Source organism: Triturus cristatus, chromosome 3_1, assembly GCF_964204655.1.
Source record: "Triturus cristatus chromosome 3_1, aTriCri1.1, whole genome shotgun sequence".
NCBI lineage: Eukaryota > Metazoa > Chordata > Amphibia > Caudata > Salamandridae > Triturus > Triturus cristatus.
The window spans coordinates 261,899,453-261,925,991 of NC_140583.1; the positions used below are offsets into that span (position 1 = coordinate 261,899,453).

Sequence of the window (26,539 nt, forward strand, 5' to 3'; positions counted from 1 at the left end):
AATAACGTAGATCTGCTATTGCAGGACCGCTATATCGATTCGTACAGTGTTAACAGAAGAGAAACATATTCATCTACAGCACAGCTCTTTCCTGCAGCACAGTCATACTTACCTCCCCCCTCCCCTTTTTCCAAGCAACACTCCCTTGCAGTCAGCAAGTACCCTCTAAAACATACCAGAAATCTGTATCTCATGTTTATAATTGGGTCTGTGACTTCCTGATGCCCTCATGTGGACAAGTTTCACTCGACTTGACTGGTCTGTACAGAAGGCATGTACATAACCCGTTTTTGTGTTTAACTCCAGCTTTTGTATAGAAAGTGGGGAAAATGGTATACTGCAGTGTGAACGTTGTACAGCATGTAATACGTTTCTCCTGTGACTCGCACTCTGGTTTGTAAGTTTCAAGTTGGTCTGTGTATCTTGGACCTTTAATGGCAGGGGGACAGATGAGCATGTAGTCAGCAGTAACATACAGAATTTGACTTTGTGTGCTCAGGCACCCCCTTCTATTGACTGTTGACGCAGTGTCAGGGCGCATTGATGTGTGCATGACTTGCCCCGGGTCGCACACTTCAGGGTGGAGTGATGTGTACCTGACTTCTGAGGGGAGGCACCCTATATTCCTTCTCGACCGTTTTTTCAAAACTAACATCAAACAAAATCAAACATGTTAAAGCATACATGAACAAAAATTTTCAGTTCTATTAAGAACTCGGAGGTGAGGATTATACAGGCTTTTCTTCACTTTTTATTTCTAGCAGCTGCCTACCAATAACATATAAACACAAGGAATAAAGTAAAAAAGAAAACAAGCATTTGCATAGCCAATAGGTCTCGCCTTTGGGACCTTATAAGTGTTTAGCCAGGCAACAATTGATGTTGTTGCACCAAGGATATTGTGCTGCATAACTAAATATTTATAAGGTACCAAAAGCGAGACCTATTGGCTATGCCAATGCTTGTTTTATTTGTCTATCAAGTCTAATGATGTTATAGCTAGGTGGGACCAATAAATCAAGTAAAGGAGATGAGGAATCATTGAGCCACTACGGTTAGGATTGCTATATCCATTTTATGGTTTAGGATGAGGGCAGCCATGTCAGGCGTGTCTCGCAGCTGAACGACAGTTAACAAGGAAGCCAGAGAGTGGAGCATCAGTACGAGTGTTGTAAGAAGGGGAGGTTAAAAGTACTTGTGTTAAGTTGTTGCTGTTTACCCCTCTATTACGGAGGGATGATGATCTATTGGTGTTGATTGTGATAGTGGGAATCAGGCAATCGACTTCCTTGTTAGTAGGACGGGGGGCGTCGGGGGAGGTCATGTAGGATGTAAGGAGGGTTAGAGTTTCCTCCTCCGAGAGGTAGTTTGGAAGTTTGCGAGGGCGGAGGTGTCTTCTGGCCTGCAGCATGGGCTGGAGGGTGGCAATGGTGAGCAGGGGAAGGACTGAGGTAAGGGAGGGCTTAATGGTGGCGATAGAGTGTTCTCTGAGGAGAAGGATGTTCTTCAAATCAAATAGGGATTTCTGGATTTTCTGAACTATGATGGATGCTCTGGTGTTCAGGGTTTCAAAGTCCAGAGGTGTAGGTTGTGCTTACGGGCAAGAGACCAGGGGGGCAGGACAGGGTCTGGATGCATGAGAGGTCGGGCAGGTGGGGGAGCTCGACCCCCCTATGGCTAGGTTACTAGGAGGAGGGGAGAGAGGAGGGCTAGGCAAGCTACGAGAGGAGGAGGTTCCAGGACTGTTGCGGGGAAAGTTAGGTGAGCTGGAGGTGAGGTGATTGTTAGTTGCTAGGCGAGGGGGCAAGGAGCGAGGATAGGAGGCGCGGGGCGGCAGCAGAGACATATTGGCAGATGCTAGGGGTTGGGGGAGTGGAGGGGAGTTCTCTGAACGCAATAGGAGAGATACTATCTCTGGATTTAGACTGATTGGAGAACACTTTGGGAGGGTTCGTGCCAATCCGACCTGTGAGAGTGAGAGAGGGAGTGGAAGGGGGAGTAGCAGCAGCATTAGTAGGTCTAGATGGGGGGCCCTTACTTGTGGAGTTGGAGTTGAGTGGACAGGCGCTGCGAAGGGAGTCAGGGGGCAACGGCAAGCCCAGGGGGTGCATGGAGGAATGAAGAACTTGTTTCTTAAGGATGGGGAAGAAGTCAGCGAATTTGTTGCGATCCATGTCAGATGCTTGGATCATGACGATGCTGTTTTTGTAAGTGGTAATGGTAAGGTCAGCTTTAAGGGTTTGGGAAGGCACGATCATGAGTTTGGACCTATGGGGGATGTTCCTAGCATTGTGTACGCTAAGTACGTTAAATATGGTTGTGCGCCATAGTGCTGTTTTCCTCGTATAGAAAATAAGGTCCTTGGTAATGATGCCCCTGTCGGCGTTGAAGTACAGGTCAGAGATCAGAGTCTCAGGGTGTCTTCTCAGGAGGGAATGTTTAAAGGATTTAGCTGCGGACTTGGAGAGGTTAGGAGGGTAAGCGATGGTGAAGGAGTTGCATCCAGTAGCAATCAGGTCAGATCCAACCATCATGGGAGGATGGGCTGAAAAGGCCAGGGAGGGCCCAGCGATGCAGATGTGGTGGCCAATAACTATTCGGGGAGCGGGCAGTACAGGTAGAGAATCTGAGGTCAGTGATGCCCAGAGGCTGCAACCCAGAAGCTACGCAGAGGCCGGTGGTATGTAGCAGGTCCCAATACAGGTAGGGGCATCACGAAGATGTAGGGTACTAAGGCGCACCGTAGGAACAGTGGCAGAGTCACTCAGGCAACAAATAGAAATAGGTGGCCAGCAGGGGGCAGCGGGAAATGGAGAGTAAGCAGTCAATGCAGACAGTCGACAGTCGAGTCCTGAAAAATGTAGAAGGAGATATAGTAGCAGAATAGGCAAACTTAGAAGCAAGAACACCAGATGATGATGCTGGCACCATGATATCCCAGTTCATAAGATGTTGATGTAGGCACCATATGGACAATGGTAGATTCATACAGCAAGGATAAAGGTGGCCAGCAGCGGGTAGCGGGAAAATAGGGAAGCAGACAGTAAGCAGCCCATGTAGATGGGCGTTTTCTGAGTAGGGTAAGGGATATAGCGCAGAAGAACTGGCAGCTTTGAGGGAAGCTGCGGGGCCACAGGAGAAACCGAGGTATATCAGTTGCCATGTTCTTGATGCAACCGCATTCTTTCAACTATCAAGGCATTCGCACCAGATTAAATCCCTTGCAGTAATTGTTGTGGTTGATTCCCCATAAACTGATTAAAGGCCCTTGACCAGATAAACTGAGCCTTCACAGTAGATGAGGATCTCATGCAGGTTAAAGCCCTCACACACTTTCCAGTACCTTGGAGCTTAGGCGAAGTTGAGCGAAGGCGACTCCGTCATGAGTCGCGGCTGCAGGGCACCATGGGGCGCAGGAGAGAGAGAACGGCCGATAGGCGGGGAAGGGACGCTCTCCCAGCGGGTCGTCCTCGCTCCAGGCCGCACACGACCCGACCATCCTCGAGGCAGTCGAACTGGCCTTCACTGTGGCGTGTCTATGGGGTCACGATGAGGGGTTGCAGGGAGAAGACGGCCTCCTGTTGGGGACCGCATGCAGGAGCTGAAGCACCCGGCAAGTGGATCTTTACTGTTGGAGGCCCCAGCATTAGAAAGAGCACGCCATTAGAGTGGCCAGATACCAATGTGACAGCTCTTTCCAGGCCGTAACGCACCAGGTCGGTTATGTGTCATACAGACCATACAATGCTTTACCAGGTGAACGGCTACACTAGGAATGTTATAATTCTGCTACACAGGGTACAACAGTCTACATATTCCTTTCACACTAATGTGGGCTGGCCCATGCGTCATTGTGACTATTGGGAGTACATATGCATCTGGTAACATCCATCTCTGCTTCTCTGATTTGTCCGTCCAGCACCCCTCATCGTCTCGCCGCCCTGTTCTCTCCTGCCATATTGCTAGCTCCTCAATTGTCGCTCTTAATCTCTTTCACATTTTCCAGTGTATCGTCAAACATTGCATTATCAGGTACCCATCTAGCAGGACCCGCCACAAACATTCTTTTCAGTTTTGATCGGGCAGTCTCCTTAGCTGTCTGGTCTGCAAACGCATTTCCCCTCCCCACATCATCAGTAATTGTCTTGTGGGCACTACACTTTACCACTGCTAACTTTTTGGGAAGTGTCAGGGCTGACAAAAGTCTGTGAATCAGTGGGCCATTTTGGATCTTTGAATTGGAAGGCTCTCTCTGCCCAGAGCCGCCCTAAGTTATGAGCGACTCCTAATGCATACTGACTGTCGGTGTAAATATTGACAGCCAGTCCCACACTCAATTCACAGGCATGGAAGAGGGCAACCAATTCTGCAGCTTGGGCTGAATGATAAGGAACTCGCTATGTCTCGACTACTGTGTGTAAAGTGGTGATGGCATATGCTGCAGTTGTCGTGCCATATGGTAGTTTGAAACAAGAGCCATCGACATATAGTTCCCCATGAGGCTCAGACAAGGGAAAATCAGTCAGGTCTACTGATCCCTACATCTCTTCTTCAGTGCGGAAAATGCAATCATGCCGAAGGGAGCGATAGTAACGTGGCCGCGTTCAGAGTGGCATATCTTTTTATGGTAATGTGTGGTGCAAACAATGTCAATTTGTAGTCAGTCAGACATGCACTGGTAAGGTGCTGTGTCTTTGTTCTATTCAAAAGTGTGTCAACAGCATGTGATACCATGATTGTGAGATCAGTATAAAGGACGAGCCCTGCCGATTGTCGGATTGAGACGGCCGCGACCGCTCTTAGACAGCTTGGGAGGGCTCTGGCGACGGTATCCAAAAGCGCAGAGAAGTAGGCACACAGCCTTTGCTTACCGCCAAAGGCTTGTGTTAAAACAGAGAGCGCGCAGCTAGCCGTCTCGTCTATGTACAACACAAACGGCTTCTGGTAGTATGGTGTACCAAGCACAGAAGCAGAGCAAAGCGCTGTTTTCAGTTGCTCAAAAGCTTGTTGGCATTCATGCGTCCAAGGCAAAGGCTCATGCACCTCCTTAGTGGTTAATTGTAGGAGGGGTTTTGTTAGTAGGGACTAGTTAGGGAGCCAATGGTGGCAATACGAAGTAATACCTATAAAAAACGCTGCGTCTTGGGGATGCACATTTTAGCAACATCATTAATACGCTCAGGTGTTAGTCTCCTTCCCTCCTTCGACAGTAGGTGACCTAAGTAGGTGACCTCCTATCGACAATATTGGAATTTTGAAAGGGACACTTTATATCCATGCCGTGCCAAATGTAGCAATAATTTAACCATGGCGTCTTTGAAACCTTCTTCAGTGTCAGAAGGTATCAGTAGGTCATCAACGTACTGTAGCAATACAATACCTGAGGGAAGTCTAAGGGAATCCATTTACTTTTTAATGCTTTAATGCTAGGACTTTCAGTATAACCCTAAGTAGCTCTTCTGGCGTGCTTGGCGAGTCCAGCTCCGAGGGGCACGCCCATCCTGGCTTTGACCACCTCGGCGGGGGTACCTGAATATACCCAACAAAGGATAATTGGGATGGTACTGGCATATTATGTGGAGCTCAATGAAAGTAAGTTGCAGGATACGAATGATGGATTGAGCGAGTTTCTAGCTGGGTTACAATTTTCGAGCCTTGAGCAGGATCAGGGGGAACTGCTGGGACAGGAGATCACAGAGGGAGAAATACACAATGCGATAAAACTTATGGCACACAAAAAAAACCCGGCGGCAGAATTTTACTCGACATATGTTGATACCCTGGCCCCCAAACTTCAGGCGATATACCGAGAAGCCAAGGAATTAGGGAGATTGCCGGTTTCTACTCAAGAGGCTATCATTATCCCACTGTTGAAGCCGGGGAGGGACTCATTGTCTAGATCGGCATATCGATCGTTGTCCATGTTGACGAAGGATTACAAGATTTTAAGTAGGATCCTTGCGACCCGGCTTCTTTCCTATATGACGCACCTGGTCCATAGTGACCAGGCGGGCTTCATCCTGAAGCGAACTACGGATCTTAGGAGAGGACCATAGCGATACACCTGATGCAGCAGTTCTCTCTGTTGATATTGAGAAGGCATTTGATAGTCTAGAGTGGCCGTATTTGTGCCGAGTCTTTCATGCGTTTGGACTTGGAGAAACTTTCCTAGGGTGGCGACGGAGTGCGTGCGGACGGGTGTGACGATCTCTGCGACTTGCCGGATTGGGCGGGGCACCCGACAGGGATGCCCGCTCTCTCCGTTATTATTTGCCTTGGCCATTGAGCCTTTGGCCTCCCATGCCCGGTTGGGAAAACAATACCCTGGCTTATATCTTCGAGGGGACATGCAATTTATTTCCCTCTACGCGGATGATTTGTTAATGTTTCTCATGAATACATCTGCGGCTTTGGAGGGCGCGAGGCACTTGCTCCATATGTTTGGACAATACTCAGAGCTGAGGGTGAACTGGGCAAAGGCTTGCTTATTTCCGGTGGTGCCGACTGCGATGAACCCCCCCCTAGCTGGCGGGTGTTCGCTGGGAGCCCCACTGTGTGCCTTACTTAGGTACTAACATTTACCACGCCCTGAGGATTTACTGGAGGGTAATTTGGGTCGGGCCATACGTGGATTTAAGGGCAATATGGCATTCAGGAGCACGTTGCCACTATCGGTAGCGGGGCGGGTGGTGCTCCTGAAGATGGTAGCGCTGCCGCGGTTATTATATTATTTTCGTACATTGCCAATCTGGGTGCCGGGCTCCGTCTTCCGACAGCTCCGCTCTATGGCTGGTGGGTTTCTTTGGGGTACGGGCAGGAGGCGGGTTGCAATGGCTACAATGATATGACCAAGAGCGGATGGGGGTATGGCAGTGCCAGATTTCGAGTGGTATTATTTGGCGGCCCAGCTGCAATGGCTCATGCAGGCCGTGGCGCGGGAGTTCCAGGGCCCGGATGGCCCAGAGGGTCGTTGGATCCCGCGTTATATCTTGTCCTTCATAGTGCTCCAGCAGAAGATGCGGCTTGAACCGCTCCACGGCTGAGGAATGGACTATGAGGATGTGCTGGAACCGGAGCCAGCGCCAGGCTGGATTCGCCCGCCCATATGCCCCGGAGATACCGTTGGGTATGTGCACGGCCCTCCCGCATGGCGGGGACTGGATGGCACTGGCTAAATGGGAGGACCTGGGGATACAAGTGCTAGGAGACCTTTACGAAAATGAAACCCTGTTGTCTTTCCAAGCCGTACAGCACAGATATGACCTCCCGCGAGGTTATTATATGCTGCACTCAGCGCTTATTTCCGCCATCCAACGCTATTGGAAGACAGGATTGTCGGAACCGCAATGGTGTGCCAGTACGTAGTAATGGCTGCGGGGACTTTTAAGGCTATTACGTGCCTTTACAGGCGAATGTTGACGGAGAACCTATAACCGTTGCGAGCGTTGCAAGGGAAGTGGGAAGTGGACCTTGGCAGGGAAATTCCTGAAAAGACATGGGCTCAGTTGGTTAGGAGGGTCTGGAAGAGCATGAGGAATACCAGGTTTCAATTGATACATTTTTATGTTCTGCATAGAGCATATCTAACGCCAGCAAAGCTTAACCAATATTTTGAGGCGGCGGCTGCTCAATGTCCGCGGTGTGATTTGGAGGGGGAGGACTTCCTGCATATGATGTGGAGATGTACGAACTTGGGAACATATTGAGAGGAAGTGCTGGACCTCTTAGGTAGTATAACTGACCGGACACTAGAGCTAGAGCTGGGCACTTGTATACTGTATTGGTTCCCGCATACTGCTAAAACGCAAGTGACCAGCAAATTCCTCGATTTGGGCCTCGTTTTAGCCAAACGGGAGCTTACTATGCATTGGAAGACACGTAGGGGGCCTAGCGTGGGGAGATGGCGGGCGGAATTCCTTAAATGGGCATGGAGTGAAGGCACACTTAGGTTACAACAAGCCTTACGCACCAATAATGAAAAAGCACAAGAAGCGGCGAGGCCCTAGTTACAGCACTCCAGGCGCCAGACACAGACTCGGAGGAGGGGTCAATTTTGGAGGGTCAGGGGATTCAGCTACCGTGTTGGAGCAAGAAGAAGAGTGAACCACTACAGGCACAAAGTAGCGAAGATAATCTCTAAGGATTAGCTACTCCCAGTACTGTATTAATGTTGCTTAATATTGTTACCATACTAAATACAGAAGCATTTTATTGGTCATAATGCAAGATCTATAGGCGCACCGGTGGTGGAGGGGGAGGGAAAGGGGTGGAGGGTATCGAAAGAAGTGGCTTGAAATATTGTGTATTGGAATTAAGTTGTTGTTCGTCTAGCGCTGCTTCTGTCATTGTTGGTTGAAAATCAATAAAACAAATAAAATAAATAAATAACCCTGAGGAGCACGACAGAATCAGAAGCTTCTACCGGCCAGGATGAACCCAAAAAGATGCCGGCTGTCTGGGTGGATGGGGATGCTAAAGAAAGCATTTTTAAAATCAATCACAGAAAAGAATTTTGCAGTAGAAGGTATCATTGTGAGGTGGGAAGTGATGTCAGGGACCACCGGAAACTGATGAACCACTATTTTATTAACTTCTCCCAAATCAATCACAAACCGATAGACATCAGGATGGGAATCAGTGGAGTCTGAGGGTACCTTCTTAAGGATGGAGAGAATATGGCTGTTGCACACATTCGCTGCTGCCTCCTCAACCACTCCTGACCAAATCCTGTATAATTTGTAACAAAGCTTGCTCCCCCGCCTTTGGTATTTTGTACTGAGGAATACAAGGCAACACAGCGTTGTCTTTGACCTTAATAAAGACTGGAGGTATCTGCGACAATCCCACATCTGTGTCCCCTGTGGCCCACAACGTGGGTGGCACATCCTTGAATTCAGCAGGAAGTGGCATATCTTTAGAACAATACTGTTTGGTACTAGCCACATTCGGTCCTATTGTCATATAGACACCATCCGGAGAACAAGAAATGGTAGCATGTAATTTCTTCATCAGAGCTAATCCCATTAAGTTCTCTCCACAATTTGCTGTCAGTAAAAATGGCAAATCTACGGTAAATGGGCCAATAACCAAAGCAAGAGGTTTTGAAATGGGGCTCATGACCAGTATGCCTGATAAACCCACCAACATGTTAATTTGGCCAGACAGGGGACCAGTGAACGAGAAACAGAGCAATTCATTGCACCTGTATCTACCAGAATTCTTTTCTTCGATCCATGCAAATCCGCTATGACATAAGGACCACGCTGATCTACAGGTATCTAGACTGCTCCCTCACCCTGTCCTTGGCTGTCCTAGCTATAGGGCATCACTGTCACCTCATCCATATCATAATCATTATGGTAGTACTGCTTTCCTCGAGGGTCATCAAAATAATTCTGGTCAGAACGACTCTGCGAAGACTCATCTGTCTGAAACCCATCACGACTACCTCCACCACGACCCCGTCCCCTCAAACCCCGGCCTCTTTCTGCAACAGTTCTGGACACTCAATTTGCCAATGCCCCTCATTTTTTCAATATACACATTGATTCGGCCCCATAGGTGTGCTATTCCTATTAGTATGAGACGACTGTTGGGCCGGACCAGTGCTGCTTCCCCTGCCATTTCCCCTAGCTGCCTGCTGCATCAACACCTTTGTTTTCAAGTCTTTATTTTCCTTTCCACCTTTTACCTCTCCTCATTCTCCCTGTGCTCGTAGTACTGCACCATACTCAATATCGCTGAAGGGGAGGAGGTGATCCACGTACTCTATGAAGCCTGCAACTGGGTAGCAATCCCTGGGAGCAAATTTGTAACAAATCCATTAATGAACAATCGGGCACCCCCTTTCATCAATAAATCCTGCCCACTGAAATCCAATTATACCCCTTCAAACCTGGTGAAAAAATCAGACACACTTTCATCTTTCTTCTGTCGACATGCTGTTAACTTATACCAATCGACTCGCCTCGGTGGTATTAGGGTATGCATGTATGTAATAATACGATTCGGCAAAGCTAGTATCTCAGCCCTAGGCTTCTCACCAGGTTTCCTCTCCTTATCCCACGCCCTGATCTCATCCCAAATACCACCCAGCTCCACAACATGGTCCTGCATATGCACCTGTCTCTAAATATCCACTGGTACCAACAATCCGAAAAACATCTCAAAATCTGCCAGTGTCATCACTGTAGACGAGGCAGCCTCCGTTAATTCCATGTAATATGCAGTCGGATTCTTTCTAGGGTCGGGCAACTGACTTTTAAGAGATAAAACCTCACTCCTTTTCCATGGAGTGTAAACCCATTGCTCTTGAAAACGGGCCCCTACTCGCTGCATGACAACAGCATTCTGTTGATCACGTAGCTCCGGTATCTCGGGGTGAAAAATAGGCTGCAATTCCCTCATCGGAAACTGCAACCATGTTGTTGGCGTGTTCTGTTGTAGCCTACCTCGAAAACCTACCAATGTGGCAACATTACTAAATACGTCATTAGAAGATAGGTCAGCAGCGTACACACGGTCCCGGATGTCATAAATTATTTTAGGTGCAACACCATTAAGACATTGTTCCCACAACCCTATCAATGTGGCCGACATATGCTTGAGGACATGCTGCTGCACGAACGGCTCATAATCTTTCATCACACTCCACACATCCTCCACACTATAAATCAGACTCCGGACCCACTGTGCGGCCTGATTCGCCACCATCGTCTTCTCCTCATTTCCCATATCTGCTCGGATCAGCACCCGTCCCATTCGTTCTCGAGCTGCTGCTCAATCACCCTGATACGATCCACGCACCGGCGTCCCAATGTTTGACAATACCGGGGAGGAGACATTCGAGGAAGACACAATAGGTGGAGCGGCAGACACAAGCGTTAACAATGGCTGCGTGGAGGGTGTGAGTGACAGAGAGAGAGCATAAGCGGAAGCTATAGGCGCAGCAGGGAGACTCGCATCTGCAGTATGTGAAGCTAGTGAAAGAACAGGGGGCACCGTGGCCAAAGCAGCCGGGTCAGGGACAGGAGGAAAACCCTCGATGGAAACCTGTGGAGCAGAAGTCAAAGGTGTCGGAACAACTGGGTATATTCTCTGCATGGCAGAGGTCGGAGGAGGTCGGGAGTCTAAGAGCTCCTCCACAAATGTATCACCCTCCTCTCGAGCAACATAGGATTTGTCACAGTGCAATTGAAACTTTCTATCGGCACATTCTTTTCCCTTTTCTATTTTGTCTCTATTGTACGCTACTGTTTTCTGAGTCACTGTCTGCATCTTTCCTCGCCTCGCTTCGCCTTTTTCTCTGTTCTTATGCGCCAATGCCTGGCTTCCTTCTGCCATACCTGAAGGGAATCAAACTTTGGTTGTCTACTGCACTTTGCAAACAATTTATCCTGCAAGAAATTCAATTTTTGTTAATCAAATATACCTTTTTATGGTCGCTGGAGCTCGGCATTGTCCCTGGTATATTTGTGCCATAATGTACTAAACATAATAGGGGCCAATTCTGTGCTTCACATACATGTCAAAATTCAGGGTGCCTTCAGGAGGTGCAGGTTGACTTTCCTCCAGCGGAGCATCAGTAGAACAACAACGGCACCCCAAACACCACATTTTGCTCAGACAAGGCATCGTAATATGGAATAAGTTCAATATTCACACCAGACTACAAACAGTAGTAATTTGGTCCTCAGACCACCCCAAACAAAGGCAACCACAAGTCAGTCTTCAGACTGCACCAGAAAGACAGGTCCAAGCCCCAGGCATTTTCAAGAAGAAGCCAAATTCACCATATTGCCTGGCAGAGTGTCCGCAGACCCTCTGTATCGAAACAGTTCGCAGACCAAACAAGTTGAGAAATGGTCTCCAGACCATACCCAAGATTATTCAAGATGGTGCCATATTTACCAAAAGTCAAGGCAAATTTACCTGTTGCACACAGGTCGAGCAAAGTTATTCTCCACTGCTTACTCTTTGGACCAAACGGTCAGATCCAAGGGTTTCGCTTTTCCAGACCCCAACCGAGATGACCGCTGGGCGAGGCATCGCCCGATCAGACAGGCGGAGCAGCTGCGAGAACTAAGCTCTATCGTGTGGGGATCCCCGATCCGCCCATCCAACCTGGCGCGGCCCCGTCCTTCACACCCGATGGCGGGCGAGATGGGTCAGCCCGATGGAGTCCCTGGTTGGGCGCCAACTGAAGTAAGTGACCCGAATCTGGTCACCCGGGTCACTAGAGACCACCTCCTTGTCTTCCAAGAAATGAAGAGTTGGGAAGGCAGTAGAGAATACAAACCAAACAATTTTATTAGTAGTGCGCTGCAGCAGAGTCCGGTCTGCCCAGCCTCATGTGATAGCTGCAGAGGGACTGCCTCCCCCCAACATAACATCAGATATTAGACATTTTCAGCTCCCTAAGAACCCGCCCAGACTGGAAAATTCCAGTCCGGGCACTGATGAACAAAGAGGGCACACAGAGAGAAGCTACCACCTGCAGAACAGGTACATCTTATCACATTCTCAAGCTTGCCTTGCTTGATCACAGAGCTCTTCAACGTGGGAGCAGGGATACGAGAGAGGAAAGGCATGTGAGAGCAGAATAAACCATTAATTAGTACATTATGATACAGCCTTGAATATGATACAGGAAAATAACTCGAAGCTGTCTCCTTGGTCGAGCCAGGCAGGCAATGTGACAGAGTCTTACTTTTCGATCATAGTACAAAATGGTGCCTACATACAAAATTGCACCTCAAATGCTAACTTAGCAGGCAAAATGCTAGGAGTCAGCTAGATGCATTATCAGTCCAACACTCATATAAATCGAGATAAAAGTACTTAATAAAGAATTGGGTTCCGTACCTATGCCCAATTTAGACAAATTCCATCTTAACTGTGAACTATCTGAATTTCTACCAAAAGACCTTCTTTGAGAAAAGCACAACCACCGAAAACCTGGATTTTATGGGGGACACTAACCTCAGAAATAAATCTACCTTCTGGACCCCCACAACAACCTTACCAGTGGAACTGCAAACATTCGAACAAAGCATACAGTCTATTTACACTTTTTGCAACATGAGCAAAGAAGAATCCCTAGCGCTAAAACAATTACGAATGGATGAAACCATTCTGATCAGCAAGCAGACAGAGGAGGAGGTGTGGTCTTGCTAAATAAAAAAAAGACTACAGAAAGGAATGCAAAAGGCTTTAGAATGACAAGAAGAACTACAAACCTCTCTCCGAGGACACTTCTCCATCCCTAAGGAACAAAATTGTATGCATGGTGGAGGAAGCACAATTGAATGGTTATACCACCAAGAGGGAAGCAGATTTTCTGTGTACCAAGCAGGCTAGAATCCCCTACTTCTATATTTTGCCTAAATCCATAAAAACTAATTACCACCCCAAGGCCGCACCAATGTGTCAGGGATCAATTCTCTATTGGAACCCCTATCATGCTACTGCGATTTCTTTCTAAAACCGCTGGTTCAAAAAACATCCACTTATCTAAAAGACACTAAAGATTTGATGAAATTACTGAGTTGAGTGGACTTCAGGCCAAAAAATGACCTACTCGTTAGCCTGGACATCAAAAGCCTCTACATGACCCTACCGCAAGATGAGACCATCCAAGTAATCAGGAACACCTTGGATGAGGCACCATGGGATTACAACGCACCAAAGGAAGTTTTTTATTGAATGTGCAGAACTAGCCCTCAAGGAGAACTTCTTTGAATTCAAAGACATGTTGTTTCTTCAGACATATGGAACTTCAATAGGGAGAACCTTCGCCCTGAGTGTGGCAGGGCTCTATGTCCACAATTTCGAAAAGAGTTACATCCTGAACACCAATGATCCCTTTATGTTGAAGATAATATTCTGGAAACGCTACAATGATGAGATACTGATGATATGGGAAGGACCAAAAGCACTTTTGTTGGAATTTCTTGGGTGGCTAAAGAACTGTAACACCAACCTTAACATTTACCTACACATTTGGTATGGACAACATCACCTTTCTGGACATAACCATTTTCCATGAGATCGACAGTCTAGAGACAAAAATGTATTGTAAACCAACAGCGGAGAACAAATTGCTGATATTTGATAGTTTTCACCCCACGACTGTGAGGGAAAACTAACCCTATGGCCAGTTCTTAAGACTACAAAGGAACTGTAGTAAATTAGAGGATTTCAAAGCTCATGCAAGAGATCTCACAGAAAAACTGAGGACCAGAGAATATCCAAATAGGATCATCACAAACACCATGCAGAGAGCTTGAAATCAAAACAGAGACACATTACTGGAAGATAATGATAAGAGTATAACATACTCACCAATAACTTTTGTATCTACTTACAGTACTATCTCCAACCGGATAAAAAAGATCATAACGAAGCACTGGAGGATTTTACAAATAGGTAATCTGAAATGGGGGAAACCCCTCTTCTCCTTCAAAATAGCAAGGAGTTTAAAATACCACTTGGTCTCGACACGTCCAAGGAAATCCACTCCAGAAATTACAGTACAAAGCGCATGGGGGTTACCAGACATAATGGGCCACTACCCCTGTGGCACTGCAGTGTGTGCCACCTGACCTATAGAACAAAAACTTTGGATTTGGAATCAAATAAAACTTGGTATCTTAAAAAACACAATAATTGCAATTCTAGCAACGTCATCTACATGATAACATGCCACTGCGAGTTGTGTTACATAGGAATGACAAACAGGAAGGTCAAGACAAGAATTTGCAAACATCGGAGTAACTTTAGATGCAAACAAAATAGCACAAAAATGTATTGTAAACCAACAGCAGAGAACACATTGCTGATGTTTGATAGTTTTCACCCCACGACTGTGAGGGAAAACTAACCCTATGGCCAGTTCTTGAGACTACAAAGGAACTGTAGTAAATTAGAGGATTTCAAAGCTCAAGTAAGAGTCTCACAGAAAAACTGAGGACCAGAGAATATCCGAATAGGATCATCACAAACACCATGAAGAGAGCTTGAAATCAAAACAGAGACGCATTACTGGAAGATAATGATAAGAGTATAACATACTCGCCAATAACTTTTGTATCTACTTACAGTACTATCTCCAACTGGATAAAAAAGATCATAACGAAGCACTGGAGGATTCTACAAATAGGTAAACTGAAATGGGAGAAACCCCTCTTCTCCTTCAAAATAGCAAGGAGTTTAAAAGACCACTTGGTCTCGACACGTCCAAGAAAATTCACTCCAGAAATTACAGTACAAAGCGCATGGGGGTTACCAGACATAATGGGCCACTACCCCTGTGGCACTGCAGTGTGTGCCACCTGACCTATAGAACAAAAACTTTGGATTTGGAATCAAATAAAACTTGGTATCTTAAAAAACACACTAATTGCAATTCTAGCAACGTCATCTACATGATAACATGCCACTGCGAGTTGTGTTACATAGGAATGAAAAACAGGAAGGTCAAGACAAGAATTTGCAAACATCTGAGTAACTTCAGATGCAAACAAAATAGCACAAAAATGAGGAACCATTTCTTAAGAACTTGCCACACGACAAATGACCTGAAATGGGTCATAATAGAATAACTAAATATACATCATGGTGACCTTCAGAGTATCCTCCTGGAGAAGGAACAGAGATGGATTTGCTGCCTTTCCACACATCGACAGGGCCTAAACGATGACATACCCTAAAATTCCATAATGCCTAGGAGATAAAAGTGAATCTCAGTTACTGACACTGACATTTTGCTCATAGTCTCACAGAAAAGCCTCACAAGCAAAAGGCTGGATCTCCTACAAAAAATCCCTAGAACTTTTGTAATGATGCGGCACTAACCATATAGTATTCTAATTCAGGCCCTTCCTAAAGAATAAAGATCAGAATATAATCAGGGCCATTCAGTTCGGCTTTTGGAGGGAATGAAACATTGTGCACCCTTGGCCAGGACAGTCGCCCCGACTGCCAGTAATTATCGAATAATAAACTCCTGGTTTAATCTAATCCCTGGTTATGACCTCAGAACACCCTTATATTAACAAAGAACTTTATAAGAATTTGGAGATCCCTTTTTTAAATAAACACTTAAACAAAACATGCCTGGCGAACTATTTGGATTTTAATTCAGCCCGAACCGCTTGGGTTCCAATAACGTAACAGCCCAAAAATGCCTTCAAACGGCCCGCATTACACCTTTCTCTTTGGGGAGGTGAGGGTTAACTCCCAAGAGGGGCTCGCCTTCCCCGACCAATCGGAAGGCTTAATCCCCACAGCCTCGCGCACCGTGCGTTAACGCAGGAAGGATGAATCAGTCTTTTAAAAACCTCCCGGGACTGGAGAAAAAGCTTTGCTGAGATCCCCAAAGAGACAATAAATTGGTAACTCAGCAGGCCGCTGACCTTGACGCAGTACGTAACTAAAGCAAAATACCGCTCGCTCGAGAAGCCGCATGACAGGTACTACTTGTACTGTTACCACCATTTTCCCTTTTTCTTTACCCTGATTAACATGTACAGCGTGTGACAACAGGCACCGCCTCCCACCATGATCTATGACATGTTATGAAAAATGCTCGTTCCTTAAGTATTTGATACCTATTCTTTCTCACACTTCGTAAAGTACATTCTGACAGTCTGCTGTGATATCATTACAAACCTTCCTCATTTTATTCTGCCTTATCACCTGACGTGCCGACACAATGTGATGTTTTACATGATTACAGTAGCAACGTGCTATTTGACAACCCGATGGCACTGTAGGTGCAATTTGAATTCTTACATTTTAAGATTAGGGGCCTTCTTAAACAAACTGGAAGGTCCTATAAAATAGGCAACATGCTTGAGTATGATTCATCTTGCACTAAATGCTGCAAGCTAGACGATGCGACCACTACACTCATGGTCGCATCTGTCAGTAGAGGATTCAACTCCGGTCTGGGGCACTCGCATGGATGAGAGGTCTCCACCGTGGCAGATCTTTTAAATGTTTATAATCATGTGATGCCTCCTTTTCTCTTGCAGAACTTATCTAACATGACGGTGAAACTCGTAAGTTACGCATTTTACACACCTATGCACACCTTTGCACACCTCAGTGTGTATGCATAGTTCACGTGATTTTAGGGTTATTCAACTCTGAACCACAGGTCCTGAAGAAAGCCAATCAATTGAAACTTATTGGCTGTAACATGTAGACCACATCACATCACTTTATTATTTTCAAAATCTTTTAGAGACTTGCGAGACCATACTCTTTCATTCACATTCAAATAATCTGCTTTTAACCCTACCGCATAATAAAGATTTGGTACTCTGGAGGTAGTTATAAGTTTTTCACTCTAACGGTATTCACCTCTCACCAAAAAAACACTACATAAAACCAGCTCCCCTGTAATCAGGTGTCGAAGCACACCCAGGAGGCATTCAGACCCATGGGTGGGAACGCTATGATGAAGCATGCCACCAACTAGGTTGGTGGGTGAGGGTTCGTTTATAAACCAAATGGGTTCCCTGCAAGGGAGATGTTTTCTGATTACCTTGACTATTGGGTTAATAAAAGCTATTCTTTGAGCGCGTTCTCTTTGTTTGTTAAATTCATTGCAAGGGGAGACGAACAAGCCCCTCTGTTCTCTCCTCTCTCTCTCTCTCTTTTGTTAAGATATAAGTCCATTCTTAAACATTGTAGGGGTACTAAAGCCATAAAGAGTATATAGTCTGGGAGTTGGTCATTACGGACTCCACAGCTCCATATTTGCTTTACTGAAATCTGGGAAGTTTGGTAGCAAACTTAGCAAATTAAACCCACACTGATGCCATTGTGGGATTTAATGTAAAATGCATTCAGAGGGCATCTTAGAGATGTCCCCTGAAAAACGACCAGCTCTGGTGTGGTTCCTGAATGGCTGCCCGCCTTTTGCCACTACCAGACAGGTATCTGGGCACCTAAATAGAGAGCCTCCGCTCTCTGGGTTCAGAAACAAACCCCATCCTGGGCAGAGGTGTAATGCCTCCTCCCCCAGGATGGGCTGGGTCCACGAAGGAGAAGCTGCAAGTCCTGACACTTTTGTGAGCTGTCCCTGGCTCTTTCCTGCCCCAGCAAATGGCTCCCACCGGTTCTGTCCTCCACTTTGGGTGGGAGAATCGGTGGGTAAACCAAGTTAGGAGGAGAGGTGTGCCCACCTTTGCAAGCCCCATCCCTCAGGTGGGGGAGGGGAGGTGACGCACACATCTCAGTCCCCTCCATCTTGAAGATGAGGGGACCCAACCAATCAGGAAGAGGCTCATGCCCCCCCACTGGAGTGCGGCATACTATGGTGTGTACCCATTCCAAGGTAGGGACCAATTGGTACCGACCTGCAGACCCCTTTTAATGCTCCTAACTTTACTATATAGGGGTGACCCTGAACCTTGCCTCCTCAGATTCGAGGACCAAAGAGCCGTGCTGACCCAGGAAGAAGAGGTCACCTTTTGCTTTGGCCCCAATTCTACCGGCCTGTCCAAACTCCGACCTGTCTACAGCAAAGAAACCAGTGTGTCTTGCAGCCAGCAGCCACCAAGAGCCCGGAGGACCTGCCCTGCACTCATCTAACAGACTCTGTCTACCGTGAGCACCGGATTTGCTCAAAAAACAGACTCGCCCACAGAACCTGGATCCACGCGGCTCTGCAATTTTGCACCGCTCTGCGCCCACGGCCGAGTTTGAGTGGCCCAACACCACAAGGAGGTCTCCCCAGCAATTCGGACCTGGGATCTGGTGATTCTCGACCACCCTAAAGCTTCAAGACAATGCCTACAGCCTCAACCTGTAGGGTTCCCTGACCACGACCGGAGCAGGTAAGAAGACCGACACCAAAAGACACCGCTGCACCTGAGGCCCCATGGCCTTGGGTGGCACTACTGATGGTGTCCAGGCATCCCCCAAGAATTCAAATTATCTCTCCAGCCGATGGTCGCATTCAAGAATTCTCCCTGCTCGAGCCTGCAGCCTCTTTGCCATACAGGAGACCACCATTGGAATCCACAGGGTCCCCGACGTCTTCTTGGCACACTGCACCCGTCCACCCCTGTGCCGCTGGTGACGCCGCTCCTGTGCTGATTGTTGGCCCCTGCAGCGCTGACCTACTCGTAAGCAGCCCCTAACTGAAAGCTCCCTTAACCCTATTGGCAAACATTGGACCCCTGCACTCCACACACGGACAGCCCAGTGCTGCTGGTGGTGCAATTTGAGTGCCTACCTAGACCTTGGGGAACCATTGGTCCTAATCCCCAAAGTTCCCACTCGTAAGACGTTTACTTAACTGTGAAAACGATAACCATATTTCTCCCATGGAATTGGAAACCCATTCCTGTGGATGAGTTTTTGGGCCTAAAATGTTCTCTGAGGTGAACTGCTGTTAATATGGAGGAAAAAGTAACTATCACTTAAGCCAAGAAAAAATCTTACTTACTTTGTATTGTGAGATCCCTCGGTGTGGTATCTAGGCATACCACCCCAAGCAGTCGATGTAATCTGACTGTGTAATTTAACAGCTTTTTGAAACAAAGCCAACCTGTAACAATTGCAAATCCATTCTTTTTTTTTTTTTTGTAATATTTTTATTAGAAACCGTTGGTACACAATAAAATACAGACAAGGGCCTACAACCACCAGGGCCGGCCGCTATAGAGCCCGAGGGCCCGCAGTGCAACGTCACATATTCAAATGAACCAGAGCAAAGCTCCCGGCAGTTCGTGAGCACATGTAATAGGCCGTGGCCATAGGCCAGGAGCAATCGGAAAAGACAGTTTCATTTTTTATTAAATATAAAACACACTCAAGGCAATGAGAGTCCGAAGTAGCAGCGTGTTCTTCCCGGGACGGGGAATGACATATAATGTCCAAAGCAGTTCCTGTCCGGAAGCTGTAGAGGGGGGCAATGGGAAAACAAAGCATGGAGCACACATCAAGCCCTTCTGCGGGACGCGCGGTTAGGGGGTTAGAGCAATATCGACCTCCAATGGCAGAGGCGGGGTGCAGATACGTCCCCGATATAGATTCCACGGACCCCATACCCTAGACCATTTCCCTGGCTTGCCTCTCGCCACATACGCCGTCTTTTCCCTAAACATACACCAGTCCTTATTCTCCTTCCATACATCAATCGTGGGCGGCCTCGGGGAGCCCCATAGCTGTGCAATGTTACGCTTAGCCACCATGTACCCCAAGGTCACCCACTGCGTCTGTGCCGTATTACAATCATTCGGTTCCCAGACATTCAACAAACACCGCCTCGCCTCTGGCAACAGGGCCACGTGCGTAACCCCCTCCATTACGGTGTGGATACCGTTCCAGAATCGCACAACCTCCGAGCATTCCCACAATATATGAAGGAACGTGCCCGGCAGGCCACATCCACGTTTACACAATCCATCCGTCGAATAACCCATACGCAGCAAGCCGGGCCCTGTGACATACACTCTATGAAGGATCTTCAGCTGTACAAACCGTAGGCGGGCCGGGATCGCCACCTCTTTCGGGGAGGCCACCGCCGACACCCAGTCCTCATCATCCAATTCCAAGCCATCGCCCGTCCATGCCTCCCTCAAACGGAGCAGCAAGTCAGCACGATCGTTAATGAGTTTCTTATAAATCAGGGAAATAGTGCTGTCGGGCACGTAGCCGTCCAACACTCTATCCTCCAGTGGGGAATACTCGGGGATAGCCGTAGCATCCGGGAAAACCGAACATAGCGCATGGTAGACTTGAGCGTACCGGAAGTATTCTCTATCGTTTAATTTATATTCAAGTTTAAGCGTTTCGAACGTTTTGAAAGCTCCCTTCGCCCATAGATCACCCACCTTACATATACCAATCATATCCCATTTCTCGAAACCTTTCGATCTCCACAAACAGCTTCTTGCTCTTGTCTTGCTCGCCCGCCTGTCGCTGCAGAAAATCCCCAGACCTGCTTTTCCTTCGTGGAGGGAGCCGGGAGCCTTGCTGTGGTCCTGTATTTACTGCAGTTCCCCCCCGCCGCAGGAGAATAAGCGCTGCCGCAGAGCGGGGGGAACTGGCCTGAACTACAATACCCAGGATCCCTTGGACTGCCACGCCCCCAAACGCGACCGGAGGCGAAAGAAAAACGCGCCGTACCTGCTGGCGAGCGAGTCACTTCTTGCTCTTGTCTTGCTCGCCCGCCTGTCGCTGCAGAAAATCCCCAGACCTGCTTTTCCTTCGTGGAGGGAGCCGGGAGCCTTGCTGTGGTCCTGTATTTACTGCAGTTCCCCCCCGCCGCAGGAGAATAAGCGCTGCCGCAGAGCGGGGGGAACTGGCCTGAACTACAATACCCAGGATCCCTTGGACTGCCACGCCCCCAAACGCGACCGGAGGCGCAAGAAAAACGCGCCGTACCTACCGCCTCGCGGGACGCTCGCGGGACGCCGGGCTAAGCCCGGGCAAAGGGCGGGCCCTCTGTGGCCCTCAGTGGCCGAGGTCGGCCGGGCAGGGCTCTGTTATTTTCATATTTATGTTTTATCGCATGTACATTTCGGACAGCTATCGAAGGCGATAAAACGGTGAGAGTGATACAACTATTGACTGGTCGCATATATATTTTACTTTGACTGTTGATTCTCAATATATTGTTGGTTTATTTATTTGTTTATTGGTAGTCTTTGTTTATTCTTTTATAAAATGACAGCAATAAAACTACGCTCTGGAAGAGTCTTAGGGGGGAGGTCATGTATCAAAACTAGATCCAACCCCATGAGGAATAAATTTGAACATAGCTTACAATTGAAGGGACAGATGCAACTGTTTAAATTATGGGAAAAAACAGAGAACAAACATATGGAAGCTCCAGCCATCACTGACAATGAAATAATAACTATGACGGAACCACCGTTAGAAGTAGCCTCCGATATTAACCTTATGTTAACTACAGAAAAAGTCTCTTCCACCCCATTCTTGACTAAAGATGTAGACATTCCAACATGTTTCTCTAAAGGAGACAATTCTGTCCCTATGAAAGCAGATTCGATTGGTTGTCAGATTAACACTCTTAAGGATACAGAAGATCAGGTGGAGGAGACAAAAGAAATCTCTATCCCGTCTAGTATTGATCTAGAGTTGTGTGGTCGCTATATGAGTGAGAGGATTTTGAAACAGCCTGATCCTAGTATTTCCCTAAAAGGAGCAACGCCTTCAGGATTACGGTTATATAGTAGTACTCCTTCTATTACATCTAATGATATTCTTTCATTGGAGAGTGATTTGAAATCTCCGCAATTTAATCTATCAGGTATTTGCTCTCTCACTGCACCTGAATATATAAGAAATGAAAAACCAATCTCTGACTCCCTGATAGCACTTGAACATTTACTGACCTCCATATTAGGTCTATTGGGTAAATTTGTTGGGAGCACTGACTGTATTCTGGACTCAGTTACTGAAATATTAAAAGTACTAACTGTTAAAAATGCTGTGAATGGGTCTATTTTCCCTATCGAACTCGTTGTCCAGAATGTTCTTGATAGTAACATTCCATTAAGGAAAAATGTACCAGTGGGGATGTCAGTAAAAGTAGACATTCATGAGCCCTCAACGACTTCTCCACCACTCTCTTCAAATCTGAGGAAAGAGTTGGAACCGACTCTGAAGGAAGAACAATTGGCAGCGGTTAATTTAACCGCTGGAAACGAACTTTTTCCTATTTTTATTCAGGATAAAAAAGAACCTGAAGGCATCGCAGTGATTACGGGGAAAGTAAAAGAAAAAAGCAGAAAGAATAAAGGGAAAAATAGGAAACCAGTTCGCAAATATAAGAAGAAAAGACAGAGGCAAATTATTTTTCAAAAGCATGAAAATACAGAAGTACTTGATGATATAGAAACTCCAGAAAGTCTATTATTGGAGACTCCCTCTATAGAGGTTGCTGGTGGTCTCACCGACCCTATACTTGATGGTCCCCCTGATGTCAGCACTATGGATGGGGGAGTCCTATGTTCCGAGGGTGGTGGGATAGAGCCTTCGGTACTAAGGGATGAAGTTATAAGTAATATACCAACGGTAGTAAGGGTACTTAATCCATCGGCATCTACTTTTTGCCCTTCAGTGAATGTGCCCACAAATTTAACTACTGTATCACTAAAAACTTCTAACCCATGTGTGGATACCTTGTCACTGGATTTTCTCCCCTTATTTGACTCAGACCTTAATATGAACAGATCATGGTTGCTGAATTCCTTTAAGGACATTGAAAGCTTTTAACTTATTTTGTCAAGCGATATTGATTTGGTTTCTATAATAAGGTCTGAAAATGGTCCGCGTATAAGGGTAAATTTTTGTTCAAAAATAATTGCGAATCTTGTCCTCCAACAAGCGGAAACATTCCAATGTAGAGGGATTGATGTGTTACCCTTTCTTAATAACGGAAGGCATACGTTTTTTAGAAAAGGAGTTCTAGAGCCGGGTTGTCGGCAAGAAGACCCGACCACCCATATTAAAGATCTAAAGATACTGGTCTCTAGAGGAAAGCGTACGGTCTCTCAGGTACTTCCTCCCTCTGAAAGTTTGGTTCCTTCCTTAACAGAAGATAACCAACAATGGAATTGGCTCCCAGGAATTTTATCTAGTAATACAGCGAATAATTTAAGACCGCTTTTACATTTTTAACAGACAATTAAAAATCGTATCCTGGAATGCCGCAGGACTACATAATTCTCCTCAGAAGTTTGAATATCTATTCTCTTTGAATGCAGATGTGTTATGCATTCAGGAAACATGGTGCAAAGATTCCCTTTATGAGGGGAAAGATTATTTTGTATTTGAGGCTGCCGCCTTACCTTCAAAAAAAGGGCATGCGAAGGGAGGAATAGCCTGTTTTTTATCAAATTCATTACAATGGCAATTCTCCCATTATAAGGATACTAGTAATCTCTTTCAATCAATAACTATTAATAATCTTGCGTCCACAGGTAGACGGACTTCTCTTGTGATTCTAAATGCATATATTCCACCTGAAGATATCTTTACTACTGTTCTGAAGCGAATGTTTTCTTATGTAAAACAATTACTAGAGCTTGATCACCCCCCATATATCTTACTTATGGGTGACCTAAATAGTAAAGTGTCCACCTCTAGTATGGATATGTTCAGGACTAAATTTAAGGAAGAAGCATATAATATACCCCAAGCAATCTTTCCTAGTAAAATAAAAACTAATAAAAGAGGAAAGATATTACTTGAAGAACTCAATCATTTAGAGGGGCTAATTGTAAATGGTGGGATGCCTTCTGACACCCCAGCTAAGTTTACACACATTTCTTATAGGGGTGAATCCATTTTGGATTATGTAATTACAGATTATGATTCATTTTCTTATGTTCAGGACATGATGAGTTCTCAATCCTGCTTGAGCGACCATAATGTGATTAATTTAACAATCTCATTACAACCCCCAGACACTGAATCCTGGTCTATAATTAAAAAAGGTGTTTCTATTCACTGCAAGTCTGGAAGGTGTTTCTGGGACCCTTCCTCTATGAAAGATGTACAAAAAATTCTTGCCCAAACCTTACTTGAATTAGATGATTGGCATGGTAGGGAATTTTTATATTTTGAAATTTTTAAGGAAAAGCTTACTATGAGAGCTAAGAAAGTAAGAATACCTAAGAAGTTACACCTTCCTCCTAGTTTATTACTTCCCCTAAATAAGGAAATAAATAAACTTGTAAGGCAACAGTACCTTAATAGAACTAAGGAAAAAGAGCACAAGATAGCCCTATTAAGAAGAAGGAGAGCTAGACTTAGAATAAAATTAAAAAGAGAAAAAGAAGACTCTCTCTGGATTAGGTTAAGAGAGGCATCGGCCTTTAATAATTCTAGAGAATTTTGGTCCCTAATAGGGAAAGGATGTGGTGTAAGAACTTCCCCTATCCCTATCTCTATTGCTGAAGATGTTTGGACATCATTTATACTTAGTTTGTATGCCCCTAACAGCGTAGAGGGTGACAGCCGGGTCCCAGCCCTGATTAGTCAGCCTAATATAGAGCTTCCGACTGAAAAAACCATTGCTTCAGTGATAAAGAGTATGAGTGCTTCTGGAGCTATGGGTCCGGATGAGCTGCCCATGTCTATAATAAAGCAAGACGTTACTTCCTGGAGTAGGATTCTCCTTCCAGTATTTCATGCTTGTTTTCTATCAAAATCAGTCCCTAATTCTTGGAGGGGAAGTATATTAATCCCGATATTTAAAAAGGGAGAGAGGGATAATCCGGGGAATTATCGTCTAATAGCTCTATTGGACTCTATAGGGAAAATTTTTGCTAAATGTCTTTTAATTTTAATTTCTGAATGGATTGAACTAAATGATATTTTACCCTTGGAACAAACTGGTTTTCGTAAAGAGCATGGTACACTTGATAATCTAACAGCATTACAGGTGATTGTAGATAAATACGTACGTGTTCGTGGTGGTGGAATATATGCGGCATTCATTGATTTCTCCACAGCGTTCGATAAGGTGGACCGTCCAACGCTGTGGAGAAAGCTCGCTACTTTAGGCATGCCGTTACAGTTACTTGAACTTGTAAAATCCCTTCACTCGAACACGTGGTGTAAGGTATTACAAGGCGGAGAAAGAGGTTTGTGTCAATCTATTCCTTCCCCTAATGGGCTGAAACAAGGGTGCATACTGGCCCCTATATTGTTTTCTCTTTATACGGCAGACCTTCCTTCTTCCATCTCAGTGTGCGACGGGATAGCCCCGATAATTGGAGGATCATCAGTATCAATACTAATGTACGCAGATGATATCCTCATATTAGACTTAACCCCGAAGGGCTTATCTAACCGCTTACATGCATTAAATCAATTCGCAGTAGCAAACTACATGAAGATTAACGCTTCGAAAAGTAAAATCATGTGCATTTTTGGAAAGAAAAAATGTAGGTCTGAAAATTATAGATGGGCTATAGGTGGCCATAGTTTAGAGGTGGTTAAAACCTACACCTTCTTAGGTAAAATAATCTCTGCAAATCTCAGTGAGAAACCCCATACAGACCATAATGCGCGTAAAGCATTGGCTCATGGTATGGGGCTCTGCTCCTTGTATAAGGCCACAGGGAAGAGACATTTCACATTATTTTTGGATGTATTTAGGGCAAAGATCCCCGCAACCCTACTGTATGGGTTAGAATTAGTGGAGCTAAAACATTGGGGATTTTTACATAGAACGGAAGGAAAGATATTAAGAAGAATTACTTCTATTAACACTGCTTGTTCTATATCCTCATGTAGACTGGAATTCGGACTCCGAAGTTGTTGGGTACAGGGGTTGATTGCCCTTATAAGGTGGGTAGTTTGCTTAGCTAGAGGTAAAAAGAATTCCTTACGGGAAGCCATTAAAAATGAGCTTCTGGGCAATTTTAACGAGTTTTCCCTGTTAGTAAAAAACTTTAGAAAAGCAGCTACTCTGTTAGAGCTGGATGTAAGCACTTTGTTTTCACTTACTCCCTCTGAACTAAAGTCTAAATTAAAAAGTGTA

The 26,539-nt window shown here is 45.8% G+C and overlaps 1 long non-coding RNA gene across 1 annotated transcript in view; it reads left to right on the forward strand.

The window, feature by feature from the left end:
• The first annotated feature begins 16,345 nt into the window (after nucleotides 1-16,345).
• The window catches only part of LOC146860074 (uncharacterized), a 39,670-nt gene continuing 29,476 nt past the window's right edge, over nucleotides 16,346-26,539 (forward strand). Inside the window, exon 1 of the long non-coding RNA XR_014979092.1 lies at nucleotides 16,346-16,472. This is a non-coding gene — a long non-coding RNA (uncharacterized LOC146860074). The remainder of the gene's footprint in view (nucleotides 16,473-26,539) is intronic.